We start from the raw sequence: 23,033 nt of genomic DNA, 5'->3' as shown, positions 1-23,033 counted from the left end.
GTAATGGTGGCCTCGTATAATGTATCTGGAAGAGTTCCATTCTCTTCAATTTTTTGAAATAGTTTGAGAAAGATAGGGATTAGCTCTCTTTTACGTTTGGCAGCATTCCCACTGTGAAGCCTTCTGGACCTGCACTTTCATTTCCTGGGAGTATTTTTTAATTACTAATGTAATTTCACTACTAGTGATCAGTCTGTTTCAGATTGTCTATTTCTTCCTGATTAAGTCTTGGAAGACTGTATGTTTCTAGAAATTTCTCCATTTCTTCAGAGGTTGTCCAGTTTGTTGGCATATAACTGTTCATTATACTCTCTTGTGATTTATTGCATCTCTGTGATATCAGTTGTTATTTCTCCTCTTTAATTTCTTATTTTTTTCAGTTGGGTCCTCTTATTTTCTTGATTAGCTTGGTGAAAGATATATTAATTTTGTTATCTTTTCAAAAAAAATCTCTTGGTTTCATTGACCTATTTTGTTTTTGTGCTCTCTATTTTATGTATTTCCTCTCTTATCTTTATTATTTTCTTCCTTCTGCTCACTTAGGGCTCTGTTTGTTCTTCTCTTCTTAAAATTCCTTTAGACGGTTGATTAAATTTTTTTCTTTTAGGTAGACCTGTATCACTATAAACTTCCCTCTTGGAACTACTCTTGCTCTGATTTTCAAAGTTTTGTTTCAATTCTCATTTGTCTTGAGGTATTTTCTGATTTCTTTTTCCATTTCTTCATTGACCCATTTGGTTTTTAGTATCATATTGTTTAGTCTCCACATGTTTGTGCTTTTCCCATTTTTATTCCTGTAATTGATTTCTAGTTTTATACCATTGTGGTCAGAAAAATTGCTTGATATACTTTGTATCCTCTTAAATCTGTTGAGACTTGTTTTGTGGCCTACCATGTGATCTATCCTGGAAAATGTTTCATGTCCATTTGAAAAGAATGTTTATTCTGCTGTTTTCAGATGAAATATCCTGTAGATACCTATTAAGTACAACTGGTCTAATGTGTCATTTAAGACGACTGTTTCCTTATTGATTTTCTGTATGGATGATCTGTCCATTGATGTAAATTATGTGTTGAAGTCTGCTATGATTATTGTGTTATTGCTATTTTCTCCCTTTATGTCCATTAATATATGCTTTATATATTTAGGTGCTTCTGTATTTACTGCATATATGTTAATGAGTGTTATGTCCTCTTCTTGTATTGGTACCTTTATCATTATATAATGCCATTCTTTGTCTTTTATTATAGACTTGGTGTTAAAGTCTATTTTGTCTTATATGAGTATTGCTACCCCCACTTTCTTGTCATTTCTGTTTGCATGAAATATATTTTTCCATGCCTTCACTTTTAGTCTGTGTGTGTCTTTAGCCCTGAAGAGAATCTTTTGTAGGCAGCATACTGAATGGTCTTTTTTTTTTAATCCAATCAGCCATACCATGTCTTTTTATTGGATCATTTAGTCCATTGACATTTAAAGTGATTATTGCTAGGTATGTCCTCATTGTTACCTGTTTTTTGGTTGTTTTTGTCATTCTTCTCTGTTCTTTTCTTCTTTCTTTCCTTGTGGTTTGATGATTTTCTTTAGTGGTATGCTTGTGTTCCTTTCTCTCTAGTTTTTGTGTGTCTGTTGTAGTTTTTTTATTTGTGGTTACCATGGGCTTCCTATATGTAGACCTATAACTGTACCTACTTTTTTTTTTTTTTTTGCGGTATGCAGGCCTCTCACTGTTGCGGCCTCTCCCATTGCAGAGCACAGGCTCTGGATGCGCAGGCTCAGCAGCCATGGCTCATGGGCCTAGCCGCTCCGTGGCATGTGGGATCTTCCCATACCAGGGCACGAACCTGTGTCCCCTGCATCGGCAGGCAGACTCCCAACCACTGCACCACCAGGGAAGCCCTGTACCTACTTATATTAAACTGGTAGTCATTTAAGTTCAGACACATTCTAAAAGATATATATATATATATATATATATATATATATATTTTTTTTTTTTTTTGCGGTATGCGGGCCTCTCACTATTGTGGCCTCTCCCATTGCAGAGCACAGGCTCTGGATGCACAGGCTCAGCAGCCATGGCTCATGGGCCCAGCTGCTCCGTGGCATGTGGGATCTTCCTGGACTGGGGCACGAACACGTGTCCCCTGCATTGGCAGGCAGACTCTCAAGCACTGCGCCACCAGGGAAGCCCAGAGATCTATATTTTTTTCTCCCCTCCCCCCCCTTTTTTAATGTCTTATTTTACATCTTTATGTAATCACTTGAAATGTCATAGGACTAAGCACTCCAGTCAAAAGACATAGTGTTTATCCCTTTATTGATTATTTAGTTATATTTGATTTTACAATTCTTAGTCTTTTAATCATTGTTCTAGCTTACTTAAGTGGTTGATCCTCAGCCTTTACTATATATTTACCTTTACTAATAAATAAACTATATTTACCTTTACTAATAAATAAAAGTAGGATTTTTCCTTTCCTATAGACACTTCTTGCCATAGCCTATTATTTTTCACTTAGAGAAGACCTTTTAACATTTCTTTTAGGATAGGTTTAGTATTGATGTGCTCCTTTAGTTTTTGTTTGTCTAAAAATTTCTTTATCTCTCTTTCAATTCTAAATGATAATCTTTCTGGGTAGACTATCCTAGGTTGCAGGTTTTTCCTTTTCAGCACTTTGACTATATCATGCCACTTCCTTCTGGCCTGCAAAGTTTCTGCAGAAAAATCAGATGATAACCTTATGGGCATTCCCTTGTATATGACTTTTTTTTTTCTCTTGCTGCCTTTAGAATTCTCTCTTTATCCTTAACTTTTGCCATTTTAATTACTATATTTTTTGGTGTAGGTCTGTTTGCATTCATCTTGTTTGGGACCCTCTGTGCTTCCTGTACCTGGATATCTATTTCCTTCTTTAAGCTTGGGAAATTTTCAGCCATGATTTTGTCAAATACATTTTTGACTTTCTTCTCTCTCTCTCTTCTCCTTTTGGGACCCCAATAATGCAAATTTTGGTATACTTCATATTTTCCCAGCAATCCCTTAAGCTATTCTCATTTTTTATTTTTTTTAAAATTTTTCCTGTTCTGATTGGGTGATTTCCATTATTTTATCTTATAGATAACTTATGTATTCTTTGGTATCACCTTTGTCTTTCACAGCTGAGCTCTCCACTTGGCCACTCCCACTTTTGTCCTGGTGTGGAGCTGCACCACAGAACAAGTGGGGCCAGTTAAAGTGCTAGGTGTGGGTTGGGACATTGGTTGTAACATTCCTTACACCAGTGTAGAGCTGCATTGTAAAGTAAGTAGGGCCAAAGTGGCGGCTCAGCTCAGGCTGTGGCGTGCACCAGTGTGGTCACAGGAAAGTGGCCTGTGACTTATGCAGTTTCAGTCTGCCTTCTCTCCCCGATTTGGGGAATAAGCAAGTGTGTGCATACTCCTCATGAGTGGAGTCCAGGCTTCCCACAGTCCTCCTGTTAGTCCCACCAGCATTTCAACAAATCTAGGGGACTTGTCTTCCCAGTGCTGGACCCCAGGGCTGGGGCATCCAATCTGTGGCTCAAACCACTCACTTCTAGGAAGGGTCTCCGTCCATGTAATCTCCCTTTTTTTATGAATCTTCTCCCAGGGGCATAGATCCTGACCATATCACTTCTCTTCCCTTCCTACTTGATTCCATATGGACCTTTCTTACAACCTTCGTTGTGCAATAGTCTTTTTGCCAGTTCTCAGTTAGTTTTCAGTGAGAATTATTCCACATATCGATGTATTTTTGATGTGCTCATAGGGGGAGATGAATTCCACATCCTCCTACTCCAACATCTTCATCTCCTCTTGATTCAATTAGCTATTAAGTCCAGATATGATTACACACTGATAAAATCATATAGAATTCAGCATCAATACTACCCTTGTTCAATTTTGTATTGCTATAAGTGTTGAAAAATTACTATAAATAAGTAAATAAGATGATGGGAATTTTCCCCCCAATGTCATTCAATTCTCTAAATTAGTTCTGACAAAACTCACACATCAAAAACTATCAAAATCATAAAAATGTTAAATATATATTGGATGACAACTCTCTTAGACACTTCTTCTTTGTTATTTGCTAAAAGCAAAGAATTGAAAGTCATCTGATGTTCAAAAGGATTTTCTACCCAGTAAATAGAATCATGCTTTGTCTCAATTCTAATAAGGGTGTTAAAATGACTTTACCAAGACTTATCATAAAATTTTTAATTAGTGCTGCTGCATTTTCACTTAAAGGCAAATTATTTAACCCGAAAAACATAGAAAAAATTGGGAAAAGAAAGTATTGGGAATTGATGTGTCTGTTTCCAATTCAACATTTTTGATAAAATGTTTTTGTTGTTGCACACTTTATTTTTTAATTTTTTAAATTTTAAAAACATTTAATTTTTTTCATTGAAATATAGTTGATTTACAACATTGTGTTTGTTTCAGTTGTACAGCAAAGTGATTCATATATGTACATATATATATATTCTTTTCCACACACTTGAAATAAATTTTCTTTAAAACTTTGGGATTCATAATTAGCATATTAAATCTGCCATTTAATTTTATTGGTAATGTCAGTCCATATTGTTATACAATTAAATCAGATTTATTTTTATTAGTATTTTATTGTTTCAAGAACACTAAGATTAGTAGATAAAAACTACTATATATAAAATAGATGAACAATAAGGTCTTATTATATAGCCAGGGAATTATATCCAATATCCTGTAATAAACCAAAATGGAAAAGAATATGAAAAAGACTATATATATATATCTATATCTGAATCACTTTGCTATACACTAGAAACTAACACAACATTGTAAATCAGCTATTCTTCAATATATATGTATATAAAGGCTTGGTTAGTTCAGGTTTAAAAAAAAAAAGAGCAATGAAGAACAGTCAAGTAAATTCAGACAAATGGTAGAAGTCTACAGTATTCACAAGCATCCTCATTATCACAGCTTCTCCTTTCCAGAATTTATAGAATTATAAGCTAATTGCTTAAACCTCAAAATTTTTAGGTACATTGAAAAAAGTATCAAGTGATTTGCAGTTCTAAGGATGGTGTATTTTTCAGCATTAAACTCTCTAAAGAGAAGACCATATTAAATTAATTTTATTATGTAATAGAGGGACAGGCCTTAAAGAAAAAGAGAAATGGCTAGATTTTTCATTTACTAGACCTCAGTTAGACTTCTATTTTCATCTTCTAGTCTAATTAGCAGTCAGTCCAGAAGTTTATGGATCATATTCCATGGACTCCCCAGAGTCTTCAAAGAGGCCAAGGGACTGGGAATGCAACAATGGAGTGAGGGGCATTTGGCCTCCCCTCTCTAATTTCAAATACAATAATTGTGCTTTTTTTTTTAACTTTTCATTTAGGACAATTTTAGATTTACAGAATTATTGCAAAGGGGTAGTACAGAGAACCTCACACCTGGATACCTCACACTCAGTTTCCTCTATAATTAATATCTTACATTAATATGACATACTTATCATGATAAATGAACAAATATTGATACATTGCTATTAACTAAAACCCAAACATTATTTAGATTTACTTGGTTATTCTCTAATGTTGTTTTTCTGTGCCAGGATCCTATTCAGGGCATCACATTACATTTAATCACTGTGTTCTTAGGTTCCTCGTAAGTGTCAAAATCTTCTCAGGCTTTCTGTGTTTTTGATGATCTTGACAGTTTTGAGGAGTACTCAACTATTTTTTAGAATGTCCCTCAATTGGTATGTATGTGATATTTTTCTCATGATTATACTGAGGTAATGTTTTGGGAGAAAAAGACTGTAGAGTTAAGGTACCATTCTCACCATACTAACTATATGACCTATCAGTATTAATGTTCACCTTGCTCACCTGGTTGAAGTAGTATTTATCAGGTTTCTCCACTGCAAAGTTACTCTTTTTTTCTCCCTTTCCATATTGTACATTTTGGAAGAAAATCAGTCTGCAGCTCATATGTAATAAGCAGGAAATAATGCTTCATCTACTGAAAGGTGTAGTATCTACAGAAATTAGGATTACTCTGTGTGGGAGATTTTTAAATTCTCAACCATTTATTTATTTAATGATTTATTTAATCAGTAAGGGCTCATACATAATTATATTATACTTTTGGTTATGTCAGTAATACTGTATTTCCTTGCTCAAATTGTTCCAGTTCTTCCATTGGGAGCTCTTTCAGTTCGCTTCTGAATCCCTTTGACATACCCCCATTATTGTAGAGTTGTTTTTATTTGCTTATTTGTTTTGAGCACTTTATTAATTTCTGGCACTACAAAATGCTCCAGACCCATCTTGTATATTCTGTGTCCTAGTTGTAGAATCAGCCATTTCTCCAAGGAGCTTTGCTTCCCTTTTTTGGAGAATGTTAATAGAAATCAAGATTTGGGTGCTATGTATGTTTATTGCTACTTGTGTTGTCATTGCTCCTAAGCCCTCTCAGCTAACAGAACAGGAGTTATATGTGTGTATACTAACCTGTGGATACACATATATTTATAAATATTTCTATAGGTCGCTATCTTAGCGATATTAAGTAACACATGAGTCCATACTGATGTCTCCAACAATAATCCATTAGACAGGAATCATAATCATTGTTATATTTTATATTTTATTGCCATTTTTATTGATTATTTATTTCTTTTCATTTTAAAATTTTATTTTATATTGGTGTATAGTTGATTAACAATGTTGAGTTAGTTTCAGGTGTACAGCAAAGTGATTCAGTTATACATATATATGTATCTATTCTTTTTCAAATTATTTTTCCATATAGGTTATTACAAAATATTGAGTAGAGTTCCCTGTGCTATACAGGAGTTCCTTGTTGGTTATCTATTTTAAGTATAAGAGTGCGTACATTTATTAAATGTCAGACAATCTTGTAGAAGTATTAGTACACTCATTTTAAGGTAAGGAAACAAACTTTGAACTAAAATTCAAAGCTATGTCTGCTTGACTCCAAAATGTCATTCTTAGTCACTATATAACACTACATAAAATTACATATAAATAATCTCCTTCAGATATTACATATTTGATTACCTTTCAAAACATTCTCATAAACATAATTAGAGGGCTTCCCTGGTGGCGCAGTGGTTGAGAGTCTGCCTGCCGATGCAGGGGATGCGGGTTCGTGCCCGGAGAGGCCCGCATACTGCAAAAAAAAAAAAAAAAAAAGAAAAGAAAAGAAAAAACGAAAACAAAAACATAATTAGATAATGGTGTCCAAGCTGACAATACGAAGGTTCCAAGCTCCATCCAGTCTCAGAGTCCTACTTTTGAAGGGACACTGCCTGCAAACCTATGAAGGTTAGATTTGTGAATGTTTTTCCTCTATAAACTATGTCATAATTGGTACTTGTTTATTATTTAAAGATGAAATAGCTTTGTTCAATCTCATCTAGGTTAATGTACATTTCGAGTGATATAATTAGGAAGGAATGTCCCACGTAAAACACATAGAGTCTAAATAAATGACTAATAGTTTTTGTAATGCAACTTATTCATAAGATAGGGTCTGACTGTGCTCTGTCCTGTTTTTCCCTATTCAGGGAGGAAGAGAACAAGCTGTCATAAATCTTATGGAGAAGATTCCTGTGCAACTTTGAGTATGAGAGAAAGAGGACGAGAAAGAATAAAATATTTCCTTGCAACTTGTATCCTCTTTATCTCCTCCCTTCTTCTGCTCCTAGTAGTATGAGTACCAAAATTCCTGAGCTTATTGGAAACATTTGTAAAGAAAGTAAGGTTCTTGGGGTTCTCCCTGGAGATTTTGATAAGATAGCCTAGACAAAGCCCCAGATTATGCATTTTTTATGAACACCAAAGGTGATTTAATGGCTGTGTTATCTATTGCTATTTCCACATGACAAAGATTAACTATTCTTGTTTTTCAAGTAACTGCCAGAGAGGTAAATTAGAGAGAGAGACAGATAGATAATGACACTCCTTTTGTACTGATTGGATTCATATTTGAAAATGCAAAAAAATAAACAAATAAAACAAACTCAGTGGTTTAATATAATTTGAAAGGAAGAAGGAAGTTAAGTGAATTATACAACTCAACATTGGGCCTTTAGCCAAATGTACACTGTGTTTCAAAATAAAAGAAATGGGTAACTTTTCCAAGTACAGTTTGTCCAGTGTGTGAACTATTCACTAAGCTTAAACAATTGGTGTAGATTCAGTTACATTGAGAACATTTTTGCTCATTTCCTGGGTAATTATTCCTTCTATTGTGTAAGAGCTAAATTTCTAAGTAGATTAGTATGTGTGAATACTGTACTCCCCCATTGTTTTGCCTGAATTGTTCTTAATGACATACTTTGGGGTCTTGGGTTTGAAGCACATTGGACCTCTGCAAAGAATCCAAAACACAAGGAAAGTAAACCAGAAAAAGACAAAAATATAGTAAATAGATATAAAGTAAAATCTTTTCATAGCTGCCTACTGGTTCAGGCATAGTATTTGAGTGGTCCAAAAGTTCTATCCCAATAGCTGAATTTTCCACCTCCAGCATGAGTTTACTTTTTTGGAAGTATAACAGACACACAGAAGTGTACAAATCTTAAGTATCCAGATAAATTTTCCCAAGTAAACCTATCTGGGTAACCATATCCATATCTCAAGAAACAGAATAATATCAACATACAAGAGCTTTCCCCTCTCTTGTACCCACTTTCAGTCAGTATTTCCCACAATGAAAAGCACAATCCTGATTTACAAAATCATAGATTTGATTTGTTTTTTTTGAAATTTATATTAATGGAATGATACAGGTGGTCTCTAACTTTCTGACTTTTTTCACTCAACATTATAATTGGGAGATTTAGCCATGCTGCAACAGTTGTATTTTTTTATCTCTATATAGTACTCCATTGTTGAAATATACCAATATTTATTTGCTCTTGATAGGCATTTGAAGACTTTCCTGTTTGGTTTTTACAAATATTTCTGCTGTGAACATTCTAGTTCATATTTTTGGTATATATATATATATATATATATATATATTCAATGCAGTTTCCTTGAGTTCAACCTAAGGGTTAAATTTCTAGATAATATGATATGCACAGGTTTAAGACATACCACCAAAGAGTTTTCTAAATTAGTTGTGCTGATTAATAACTACACTAACAGTGCATGAGAGTTTTAGTCCCATATTCTCCCCATCACTTAGTATTTTATGTAATTTCATTTTACTCACCTTGGTAAGTTGTATTATGCTGTGGTTCTAATTTATATTTCCCTGTTGATTAATGGAGTTGAGTAACTTTTCATGTTAATTTGTCATTTTAACATCCTTTTTTGTGAAGTGCCATTTCAAATTTTTTGCTTGTTTTTCTATGTGCTGGCTTTTAAAAAATTAATTTGAAAGATATATGTGTCTTTGTGTATATGTGTGTGTGTTTATACATATTTATGTATATGTATATAGGTGTACAGTATATACATTCTGTAAGTCCTTTTTGTATTATCTGTATTTCAAATATCTTCCCTGATTCTGTGACTTGAGTTTTGGTCACTTTATGGTGTCTTTTGATATTCTTGGTCCAATTTATCATTTTTCCTTTATAGTGAGCATTTATATCTTATACAAGAATTATTTGCTTACTATCAGGTCATTCCAATGCTCTAGTTTTTTCTAAAATATTTATTGCTTACCTTTCACATATAAATCTACAATCTGTTTTTATTGTAAGACTCCAGATATGTTTTCCCCCAATAAAGATACCCAGTTGACCCAGTACAATTTAAAGTTGACACTTGAACAACATGGGTTTTGACTGTATGGGTCCACTTATACATGGATTTTTTTTTCCGATAACTGTAGGCAGTTCTACACAAATCATGGTTGGTTGAATCCATGGATTAAGGACTGTGGATATAGAGGGCTGACTATGGGACTTCAGCATCCACTGATTTTGGTATCCACTGTGGGTCCTGGAACAAATCTCCCTTGGATACCAAAGGATGACTGAATTAAAAAGACCAATCTTTCTTCACTGTACTGAAGCCAACTTTATTATAAATCAGTGCCTCATATATATGTGGGTCAGTTTCTGGACTCTATTTTATTCCATAGGTTTATTTTTTATTATTTTACCAGCACCACACTGCTTTAATTCATATAACTTAATAATCTACCTGAATATCTGATAGTATGGCACTTTCAGTTTCATTTTCATCAAGATTGTCTTGATTATTGGCCTTTTGCATTTCCATATACATTTTAGCTTGTCAATTTCTATTAAAAAACTGCTATAGGGCTTCCCTGGAGGCGCAGTGGTTGAGAGTCCGCCTGCCGATGCAGGGGACACGGGTTCGTGCCCCAGTCTGGGAAGATCCCACATGCCGCGGAGTGGCTGGGCCCGTGCGCCATGGCCACTGAGCCTGCACATCCGGAGTCTGTGCTCTTCAACGGGAGAGGGCACAACAGTGAGAAGCCCTCGTACCGCAAAAACAAAACAAAACAAAACAAAACAAAAACTGCTATGATATGTATTGGGATTGCATTTGATGTATTGATCAATTTATGCAGAACTGACAAGTGTACAACACACATCCTTTTATTTGAGATTTCATTAATTTACCTTAAGATTTTTTTTCAGTCTAAACATCTTACACAACTATTTTTTTTTAATGTGACTATTAGCCATCTGTATGTCTCCTTCAGAAAAATGCCTATTCACGTTCTCTGCACTTTTTTTTGTTGTTGTTGTTGTAGAGCTGACACTAATATAATATTGTAAGTCAACTATACTTCAATTAAAAAATAAAATAAAAATAAATGAGAAGACTATATTAAGAAAATCTTATACAACTTTTGTTAGATTTATTCCTCTATATTTTATCTATATTAATGTCAGTTTTAAAAATATCTGTTTAAAATTTAATTTCTGTTTTTAGTGTATAGATTGATTTTTGTTTTTAATGTTATATACAGAGATCTTACTGAATTCATTTATTAATTTTAATAATTTGTACATTCTGTCAAGTGTTTTACACACACTATCATGTCCTCTATGAATAATAACAGATTTTAATTCTTCCTCTACAAACTTTATTTTTCTTTTTTTCTTACTGTGCTGTCTAGGACATCTCATACATTATTGAATAAAAGTAGTCAATTGAGCACTCATGTCTTTTTCTCAGTCTTTCCCTCTTCCTTATTTAGGTTTGATCTTCTGTTCTTTTCAAGTAACTCAAAGCAATTTTCAGAGCCACTGTTCTCCAGGACTCCATACTCTCTTCCATCCCTCATCAAGTGATTCTTTTTTTTTTTTTACATCTTTATTGGAGTATAATTGCTTTACAATGGTGTGTTACTTTCTGCTTTATAACAAAGTGAATCAGTTATACATATACATATGTTCCCATATCTCTTCCCTCTTGCATCTCTCTCCCTCCCACCCTCCCTATCCCACCCCTCTAGGTGGTCACAAAGCACCGAGCTGATCTCCCTGTGCTATGCGGCTGCTTCCCACTAGCTACCTATTTTACGTTTGGTAGTGTATATATGTCCATGCCACTCTCTTGCTTTGTCACAGCTTACCCTTCCCCCTCCCCATATCCTCAAGTCCATTCTCTAGTAGATCTGTGTCTTTATTCCTGTCTTACCCCTAGGTTCTTCATGACATTTTTTTTCTTAAATTCCATATATATGTGTTAGCATACGGTATTTGTCTTTCTCTTTCTGACTTACTTCACTCTGTATGACAGACTCTAGGTTCATCCACCTCATTATAAATAGCTCAATTCCTCATCAAGTGATTCTTAAGATGAAAGTTTTGATCATTAATTTTCAGCTTTTTATTTTCCAATATATGTATTCAGATATAATTCACTTGAAACTTCTTTATCTGAACCCTACAACTTCCGAAGTGCCATGTTTTATTAACATTTAGTTTAAATATATGTGTTAATGTCCACTGAAATGTTTTATTAGATTTCTAACTTAATTCCACTGCAATGATAGAATATGTTCTATCAAGTTTCATTCTTTTTATGTTTACTGACATTTTCTTTATAACCAATCAGCCAACCTTTGAAAGAAGTAAATCTCACTCTGGCAAGACTCTAAGAAACCCAGTGGGAAACAATAAATAGAATGTCAAAAATAAGTGAAAGTAGGAAAAAGTTCTCAAGACTGAGGTCTATCTATGGCATAAAAAAAAAACTGAAATAGACCTATAATATAACTATATCAGACTTCCATAGAATCAAGGGGAACCACAAGCAACTTCCAGCTATTTCAAAAGTGGAAACTTTGTAGAAGAAATTACAGAATGCAGTCTCTACCTTGTATCATCCTTAATTTCCAGAATCAATAAAAAAATTACTAGTCATTGAAGAAATATGAAAATGTGATCCATGATCTAGAGGAAAATCGGTCCTTATAAAAAGACTCACAGATGACTCAGCTCTTGGAACTAACAGCAGGGCCATGATTAGGGTGAGACAAATGATGTGCTTAAAGTACAAACTTTCAGGAGGCAATCATTCTCAGCGTTGTGCAAATGTAGGATCAAAACTTTAACAAACTTGGGACTTCCCTGGTGGTACAGTGGTTAAGAATCTGCCTGCCAATGCAGGGGACATGGGTTCGATCCCTGGTCCAGGAAGATCCCACATGCCACGGAGCAACAAAGCCCATGCTCCACAACTACTGAGCCTGCGTGCTGCAACTACTGAAGCCCGCATGCATAGAGACCGCGCTTGGCAACAAGAGAAGCCACTGCAATGAGAAGCCCGCACACTGCAATGAAGAGTAGCTGCTGTTCGTGGCAACTAGAGAAAGCCCACGCACAGCAACGAAGACGCAATGCTGTCAAAAATAAATAAATAAATTATAAAACAAAAAAAAGTTTAACAAACTTAAGAATGAGAACCTCCTTAAATATTGTGCACTCAGCACCTCACTTGCATTGATGTAGTCCTAGCCCTAATTATCTGACAAGGGCTTATAAATAACTATTTAAAAAATGCTAAAGAATTTACAGAGAATGAAGAGTATAGTGGATGAAAAGATGTGAAATTTCAGGAGAGGTTTCAAACCAAAGAAGAACCAAATAAAAATCCTAGATCTGAAAAATATATGAATTAAAAAATATATATATGCTGAATAGACTTAAAGGTGGATTAAGCACTACAGAGGAAAGAATCAAGAATCAAATGCAACTTGAATGCATTCAAGTCTAAGGATATTGAAACTGATACACAGGCTGATAAAAGGGAGCCTCAATAACCTGTAGAAAAATATCAAGTAGCATAACTTCACAGGCAGAAATCTTGCTCTGAATGATTATGTGAGTAAGAAATAAGCTCCTTCCTTGTTCAAGGTTTTATATTTATGGATTTATTTGTGTAATAGTTTAATTTTATGTGTTAACTTGACTGAGCTAAAGAATGTCCAGATAGCTGGTAAAACATCATGTCTGTGTGTATCTGTGAGAATGTTTCTGGAAGAGATTACATTTGAACTGATAAATGAGTAAAGATCGCAAGGGAGGCATCAACCAATCACGACTGTGGAATTCCTCAGCCTCCAAAATCTCAAGCCAGTTCCTATAATAAGTTTCTCTCTCTCTTTCTTCTCTGCATCTACCAATGGATATATATCTTTCCATTGATTTTGTTTCTTTGGAGAATGCTGTTGAGTACAGTTTGTTATTACCTTTATCAACAGACACATCCAGTACTTAATGTGGGCAAGAGAAGTTCTGTGGAGTGTTTGAGGGCATTTATCTCTGGCTCTCCATCACATCACACCCCATCAAATGATTCTGAGAAAACTAAGCTTTTCAAGAAAATCTTTTCAGCTTAAAACAACCATAGTTGGCTTACGTTCTAGCAAGTAATGATAAAATTTAACAATAACTATAATGAGAATATGCCTTGTTCTAAGCATATCTACCAATTCACAGGTTTATGTATTTTCTTAGTTATAGAATAATTTCATTCACATAGAATGTTAGCCACCATGGCTAAAAATCAAAGTCTATAGAAATTCAGATGAATCAATCTCCAGCTCTAAATTATTAGGAAAAGAAAATATAGACAATATCATATTATAATTATCAAACTTACTAAGAGACTAGATCTTAATTATTCCCACCACAAAAAAAGAAATGATAGTTATGTGATGTGATGGAGGTGTTAACAATCATTACAATGACAAATACCTTACAACATATAAATGTGTCAAATTGACATGTAAACCTTAAATTTATACAATGTTATATGTCAAATATATTTCAATTAAAAAAATGAAAGGAACTAAAATATGTAAACTCAGATTTACATATTCACACACCTGATGATCTATATCTGCGTTTCTATCTCTACAGACTGTGGAAATAATTATTTTCTTAACAAATATGTCATAGAACACATTGAAAGCATTTGAGGCCTTAAGTTATTTTCTTAAGTAACAGTTCCACAGTGAAAACACGACTTCTATTCTGAAGAAAATTTAGACTGCATATAGAAATGAGGAGAAAAAATGACTTATTTAATAAACAAACATCTACCTATCTCACACGTAGTAAATTCATGACCATTTCCTTTATCTCTATTTCTTTCTCTTTCAACAATAGTTCATAGTTAGAATTATCAGAACATCTGAAGACATGCAGAAATATCTTCAAAGAAAATATTCTTCAAAACTCTAACCACAACTTTTTCAGGTTGTCACCATCTGTCATATACCCATCGTTTGTCTCCAATAACTGGCTACTGACTGTATCCACTTCATTATTTTTGTTATTACTTGCAATTTCTCAAATTCATATCTTAGACTAAATTTTTTGCTTTTTATTGATAATTAATATAATGGGTTTACAAGAATAACAGTGAAAACAATTTGAGAATGTCATATAGTTCTTATAGTTTATAGATGGGCATTTATCTGAACCCTTTTGCTTGATGGTCCCAGAAGAGCTGTTTGATCCTTTATTTTATCCCAAGAATGAAGCTCCTCAACCATATATTTTTCTTCAGATACTTTTCTTCATAAATCTACTTTTCTTTAATATGAGGTTAGGATTAGATTATAGGTTACAAAAAGCATCCCTTCAAGGATTTAGCAGTAGGAAGAACCAAGAAATATTTTAACTGTAGAACTCCTTCCAACTGCATGATTCCCAGTACAATAGTGTTTCTGATGCTTTTTAACTAAGCACAGAAAACACATTCTCAGGCTGGGTTTTGCCCTCTTTAGCTTTGACCAAAATCTCAAAATGTAAAAACTGACTGCCAGGGTAGCAGAGGATGTGAACAGGTGAGCATTGCCCAGCAGTAGTGGCATATTCCTGAGATTTCCTCAAAGTGAAGGTAGCTTGGTTGTTTTAATTTTGAATTATTATTTATTCCTTTACTCACTCTGTTCATAAAAAGTTTGAGAGAATGGCTGTCATATTCTTCTCATTGCTACTCTCTTCTCCTGGGGGTAAGTCTGTACTCTTTCTTAAGGGATAAATTCTGTCTGACTCTGAGGTTGACTGAGACCTGAAGTCATATTTTCCAGCTTGGCCTCTATCAATAATAATGGTAATATTTTGGTTCTACCTTCAAACATTTGTTTTATTTCTTAATATTGTGCAGAAGGCGGACCAGGAAAAGTAGTGTTAATAGGTCTCTAAAGGACTCATTTGTGTTTGGGCTGAGAACATTGAAAAGTAAATCAGAATTTTTATATAAAATATACATGAGTAGAGTCTTTTGGTATGGGAAGGGCATTTGGTTCTCTTCCTTAAACTTTAGTATAAAGGGAGAGAATCCTTGGTGCTTTAATAAGGATTATATCGAGCCAGTCTTGACCCCTGCAGCCTTTGTGAGAGGCTTTATATCAATCTTATGGTATAGTGGTCTTGGAGGTAACTAGCTTATGCATGATTTAACCTTAGGTGAGTGCTTCTTTTTAAACAAGGTCTTGGACAAAGGCGGTGTTGTCATCAGAATGGCCTTGGGAAGAGCCAGGAAAGGACCCAAGGCAAAAGGCAGCCAAATGAGTGGCCTCAGGGGATGCATTCAGGTCTGCAAGACAGAATTTGTAGATGCCAGCAGAACTTTCTACTATGTCTTAATAAAGTCAAAGATTTAATTGCTGGCACATAGGATCTTAGCAAATTATAGCCCTAAGGCCATGTAGCAGGCCCTGCTTTTCCGCAACTGGAGCTGCTGAGGGCAAACACTCCCTATAAGGGAAAGAGTCCTTAATGCCTTTTAGTGATTGGTCGGCAGAACAGTATTGGCAGTTTCTAAACTGCAAAGCAGTTTAGTTCCCTGTGTGTTACAGAAATCAGGTTTTAGCAGAATATAGATAACAGTATAACCATTAACCCCAATTTTATTCTGTGCTCAGGGCCATGGAGGAAGCTGTAGAAAGGCTAACTTTTGGACCCATCTGATGCTGAACACACACTCAAGGGATACCCATCTCCCATGACATGACCTCAGATGGGCTACTCATTTGTTTAACCAGAGCACACTTAAATAGATTCCTCCACATGCTCGCTTCTCTCCAATATAGCAAGTCTTGAGTGAAAACTAACGTCTTTCTGGGAGTTTGTTCACAGCCAATTTTGAGTTCACAGGTCATACTGTGATGGTTAATTTTATGTGGCGACTTGGCTAGGCTATGTGCCCAGTTGTTTGGTCAAACATTAGCCTAGATGGTGCTGCAGAAATATTTTGTAAATGTGATTAACGTTTCCAATCAGTTGACTTTAAGTAAAGGAGATTATCTTTATAAGAACAAGAAACTAGGTTTTTATGAGAAGGAATTCTGCCTCAGGACTGTAACATAGAAACTTTGCCCACAGTTTCAGCCTGCCACCATGCAGATTTCAGACTCAGGACTGCAACTTCAACTCTTGCTTGATTTCCCATCTGCCTATGGATTTTGGACTTGCCAACCCCCCAAATCATGTGAGTAAATTTCTCAAAATAAATCTCTTTACACACACCCACAGTCACTTGTACCCCTCCACATATATGTATATATGCACATATGTGTGCCTATATTTATATTATTGGTTTTGTTTCCCTAGAGAACCCTGAAGGTTCACATGGTATCTGGATATGTGAATCCTTATAATCTAACTGGCACCCTAGAAAAGTTAAAACTAGGAATAATTTCTCCTTTCATCAAATGCCATTGAGTTTATGCTATAATCATGATGCATGTTAAGTACTGGGTTTCAGAAGCCCAAGTTTGCCTGGAATAAATGCTTTAGGGAATAGCTTCTTTTCTAACTGTGGTGGCATTGTGGTATTTTTGTGTCTTACCACCTCTTTGAAATTTTTAATGTAATGCACATCAGAAACTTGTCTTAGATTTTCTGAGACCCTGAAGAACCAGGCCTGTCTAATGATGAAAATTTTAGGCTGCAATTGCTGAAAGAACTCCTTTTTCTACTAAATTACTAAGAACCCATCTGGCTATGACTGAGGAGAATTAGAAATTGAAATAAATACTTTGGAATATAAACATCTATTTCTCAAGGGCAAGAAAATTTTATTTTGATATTTGGTTTCTTTGGACCTGAAGTTGTAATGGGATTTAACGTTTAACTGTTAACTTCCCTTAGGAATTTGATAAACGAACTGAAAATGTAGTCAAATTCGCAATATCCTTATGCTATTAGCATTAACTTATTAGAACTTTTTGCATTTTATCCTAATTATATCATATAATTTCATTGCAGAATCTCTGATAATCTATTTTAATTTGCATGACTGGACAAAATTTGGTTGAGAAACATAATAGGAAATAAATCATAGAATGACCTTTGAGTTGACTTAATTAATGTGTTGTTTTGAGTCATTTCACCATTTTTTTACAGGCAAAATCTAACTACCCACTTGCCATCCTGGAAGGATAAACTAGTCTTGGAGGAATGACCTTGCAAAATTGATACCAAGACAGTCCTGATTAAACTGCTGAACTCATTCCTCAAGGGCAATGACCTTACCCTTCATTGATCATAGTTCAATGGTCAAACCCAGTGAATAAAGAGAGCAAATACTGAAAGAGTACTGGAGAGAGGAAATCAGAGGTTATCATGGGAGCCTAGGACTAGACCTGAGACATCTGCTGATGATTTCCAGAAAAAATCCTGGAGAAATTTAAGGGCAACTGAAGTTTTTGTACAGTAGGTGAAGTGAAAACAGAAAAAATAGTGTTTTCATAATGTGTGCATGACTCCATCTTTACCCCTATGTTATTGTGACCTAAAATGAGCTTAATTTATACTTATAGGTTTCATTGTATTATTTTTTACTTAAATAAAAATGACTACCAGAATGACATGCAAAGTGGCAAGCCCTTCCTAGTTCACAGGAAATAATGAAGTTATTTTAAACAAATTGGTTTTCTTCTCCCTACATTGAGGACTTCATGTTTAAAATGTATGAAGTCAAGTGTCTGCTTGTTTGTGAATCTCTAAAGCAGGAATTTACTTTTGAAAATGAGATGTTGATTATTGTGTGCAATTAAATGGTAAACTAGAATTTCATGACTGGAACTTGGCTTTTGAGGTATTTTGTTTAGACAGCAGAATTTTCAGTGCTGTTACTGGTGTTGGGGGTTTTGTGTGTTTGATCATTACTTTTTAAAGAATTTCAATATCTTTAGCTAGGACAAAGTCTCCAGTGCAACATAAGCTGACCTACAGCCTCTTGTTGATTTATGCATTTATGTGACTTGGCTAATACCCAAAAAGCATTTTAGTTTCTGCTTGTCCAGAAAAGTGTCATCTAGATTCTTCTCTAAGATATCTGATTTCCCTCAAAGCAATATTTTCTGTTTGCACAATTTGGTGTCAGATTTAACCTTTTATTTGAAGCTGAAATCTATTATTTTGTTAAACTATACAAAGTCTTCTCTGTTATCATCAAACACACACAAGCACACACAAATATAAAGCAAATAACAAATTTCAAAACAGCAAGGTACAAAAGTAAAATGAATTTAGTCTTTAGATACAAAACAACCCTCAGGTTAGCATCTGGATGCTCCCAGTTACTAGCTACATGACCTCAGCCATGGTGACTTATTGAGTGGAGCAAATTTTAAACTTGGTGAATTTAAATTAAAATTTTCTTACTTTCCCTTTTCCTAGCCTTGAAAGTTCCGACATCCTACAGTGAAAACTGAAGATATCTAAAGACCTTACTTAGTGATTAATGCCTGTCTTTTGGGTGTTTTAAATAATAAGCTTGCTTTAACTAGTGGCTACCAGGGGGGAGAGGGAAAAGAGGAGGGGCAATATAGGGGTAGGGAGGAAAAGTTTTATTAAGGGATTATATGAAATCATGCATGTGAAACTTTTGAAAATTGTAAAGCACTATAGAATTTAAAGAATCTTTCATTCAATTTAAGTAAGTAAATAAATAAATAAAAATAATGAGATTGTTTTGAAAGCAGTGAGGAGTCTTTCCAAGAGAATGGCTTGTGACTGGATGCTATACATTTTTTGCTTAAGAAGATGTCTGAAAACTTTTCTAGAGCAAGTCAGGGTATACGTAGATAAATAAAATACATCTGCATAAGGGAATATATATATATATATATATATATATGTAAGAATTTCAAAATCCTTAACAGAAAATTGTGTCTAAATATTATTTATTTTGAAAAATGAATCAATGAAAGAACCATATAGAGAATATTCCTTATAATCGTTCTATCAAATCTCTGTCATATGTACACTATGGAGTGCAAAATTAAATATGATTAATCTGACATAAGGTACACTTAAAACACTCAAAAAAAAAGAAAGAAAGGAAAGAAAAGAGAAGACAAGAAAAGAAAAGAAAGAAGAAGAAAAAAGAGAAGAGAAAAAAAGAAAAGAAAAGGAGGAAAAACACAGGCATGCCTAGAACTGGGAGAAAGTTACAAACTGCCTTAGACAATACCTTGTTTTGTAGCTGTGTTGATTCTGCCCCATTCAGTTATCCAGGTGTGTTTAGTTCAAAGCATTTACTCAGCAAAATTTCCCAGGTAGTGAGAACATTCTGACGTGAGTGATAATGAGATATCTCTGTGATGTGGTTGCCAAAAAAAGTAACACGTGGATCCTGTAAAAGGTAAGTGAAACCCAAAGAAATAAACAACGGTCTAATTTTATGTTTCATGGCTTGTCTGTTATACACAAGACAATTCTTAGATACTGAAGGCCAATAAGATAAATTGGTTATTCTTTTTTCTGAAGTGAAAATAATCTTGCTAAGTACAATATCACTAAAAAGGTATGAATTATTTTCAACCTGAATTCATGCATATTTTCTCATTTTGTCCTGATTTTGAAAGATCATGTAAAATAATTTACAAAGTCATAATACAGTTCAATAAGATATTTTTTAAAAATTCTAAAATGGAAAAAAGTTTCTTCTTTCTTCTTTCCCTCTAAAATTTCCTTTCTCCCACAATATTAGTGTATTCTTATACCTTTCATCTCACTACACATATGTTGAAAAAAATCTCAATAACTTTACCATATTTCCAAATAATTTTGAATTTAGAATCAATGCATGAAAATCTTACAAGCAATAATTTGGACAATCCATTTTTTTTATTTTAAAAATGCTTATTCAATATTTTTATACATCTTTATTGGAGTGTAATTGCTTCACAATGCTGTGTTAGTTTCTGTTGTACAACAAAGTGAATCAGCCATAGGCATACATATATCCCCATATACCCTCCCTCTTAAGCCTGCCTCCCACCCTCCCTATCCCACCCCTCTAGGTCGTCGCAAAGCACCGAGCTGATCGCCCTGTGCTATGCTGCTGCTTCCCACTAGCTATCTATTTTACATTTGGTGGTGTGTATATATATGTCTATGCTTTTCTCACTTTTCCCCAGCTTCCCCCTCCCCAGCCCCCATGTCCTCAAGTCCATTCTCTATGTCTGCGTCTTTATTCCTGCACTGCCACTAGGTTGATCAGTACCATTTTTTTTTGATTCAATATATATGCATTAGCATACAGAATTTGTTTTTCTCTTTCTGACTTACTTCACTCTGTATGACAAACTCCAGGTCCATCCACCTCACTACAAATAACTCAATTTTGTTTCTTTTTATGGCTGAGTAATATTCCAGTGTATATATGTACCACATAGTCTTTATCCATTCAGCTGTTGATGGACATTTAGGTTGCTTCCATGTCCTGGCTACTGTAAATAGTGCTGCAATGAACATTGTGGTACATGTCTCTTTTTGAATATGGTTTTCTCAGGGTATGGGCCCAGTAGTGGGATTGCTGGGTCATATGGTATTTCTATTTTTAGTTCTTTAAAGAACCTCCATACTGTTCTCCATAGTGGCTGTATCAATTTACATTCCCACCAACAGTGCAAGAGGGTTCCCTTTTCTCCACACCCTCTCCAGCATTTACTGTTTCTAGATTTTTCGATAATGGCCATTCTGACCAGAGTGAGGTAAGAGCTCATTGTAGTTTTGGTTTTCATTTCTCTAATGATTAGTGATGTTGAGCATCTTTTCATGTGTTTGTTGGCAATCTGTATGTCTTCTTTGGTGAAATGTCTATTTAGGTCTTCCACCCATTTTTTAATTGGGTTGTTTGTTTTTTTGATATTGAGCTACATGAGCTGTTTGTATATTTTGGAGATTAATCCTTCGTCCGTTGTTTCATTTACAAATATTTTCTCCCATTCTAAGGGTTGTAGTTTCATCTTGTTTATGGTATCCTTTGCTGTGAAAAAGCTTTTAAGTTTCATTAGGTCCTATTTGTTTGTTTTTATTTCCCTCTCTCTAAGAGGTGGGTCAAAAGGATCTTGCTGTGATTTATGTCATAGAGTGTTTTTCCTCTAAGAGTTCTATAAGTTCTATAAGTTCTGGCTTTACATTGAGGTCTTTAAACCATATGGAGTCTATTTTTGTTTATGGTGTTAGGGAGTGTTCTAATTTCATTCTTTTACATGTAGCTGTCTAGTCTTCCCAGCACCGCTTATTGAAGAGGCTGTCTTTTCTCCATTGTATACTCTGCCTCCTTTACCAAAGATAAGTTGACCATATGTGCATGGGTTTATCTCTGGGTTTTCTATCCTGTTCCATTGGTCTATATTTCTGTTTTTGTGCCAGGACCATACTGTCTTGATTACTATAGCTTTGGAGTATAATCTGAAGTCAGGGAGCCTAATTCCTGCAGCTCCGTTTTTCTTTCTCAAGATTGCTTTGGCTATTCAGGGTCTTTTGTGTTTCCATACAAATTGTAAAATTTTTTGTTCTAATTCTGTGAAGAATGTCATTGGTAGTTTGATAGGGATTGCACTGAATTTGTAGATTGCTTTGGGTAGTATAGTCACTTTCACAATATTGATTCTTCCCATCCAAGAACATGGTATATTTCTCCAACTGTTTATGTCATCTTTGACTTTTTTTATCAGTGTTTTATTCTGAGTACAAGTTTTTCACCTCCTTAGGTAGGTTGATTCCTAGATATTTTATTCTTTTTGTTGTGATGGTAAATGAGATTGTTTCCTTAATATCTCTTTCTGATTTTTCATTGTTAGTGTATAGGAATGCCAGAGATTTCTGTGCATTAATTTTGTATCTTGCAACATTACCAGATTCATTGATTAGTTCTAGTAGTTTTCTGGTGGCATCTTTAGGATTATCTATGTATAGTATCATGTCATCTGCAAACAGGGAGAGTTTTACTTCTTCTTTTCCTATTTGTATTCATTTTATTTCTTTTTCTTCTCTGATTGCCATGGCTAGAACTTCCAAAACTATGTTGAATAAAGTGATGAGAGTGGACATCCTTGTCTTGTTCCTGATCTTAGTGGAAATGCTTTCAGGTTTTCACCATTCAGTATGATGCTTGCTGTGTGTTTGTCATATATGGCCTTTATTACGTTGAGGTAAGTTCCCTTTATGCTCATTGTCTGGAGAGTTTTTATCATAAATTGGTGTTGAATTTTGTCAAAAGCTTTTTCTGCT

General features: G+C 34.5%; 1 long non-coding RNA gene across 1 annotated transcript; it reads left to right on the top strand.

Moving 5' to 3' along the window:
• The first annotated feature begins 16,813 nt into the window (after positions 1-16,813).
• Positions 16,814-19,314, top strand: LOC137223188 (uncharacterized). Its single transcript, XR_010942749.1, has 3 exons — positions 16,814-16,992; positions 17,910-18,222; positions 19,188-19,314. It is a non-coding gene; the product is annotated as an uncharacterized lncRNA (long non-coding RNA).
• Positions 19,315-23,033: the final 3,719 nt, after the last annotated feature.

Source organism: Pseudorca crassidens, chromosome 4, assembly GCF_039906515.1.
Source record: "Pseudorca crassidens isolate mPseCra1 chromosome 4, mPseCra1.hap1, whole genome shotgun sequence".
In the NCBI taxonomy this organism is placed as follows: Eukaryota; Metazoa; Chordata; class Mammalia; order Artiodactyla; family Delphinidae; genus Pseudorca; species Pseudorca crassidens.
Note: the sequence above shows the minus strand (reverse complement) of the source record. Positions and strands in the feature narration are given on the sequence as shown.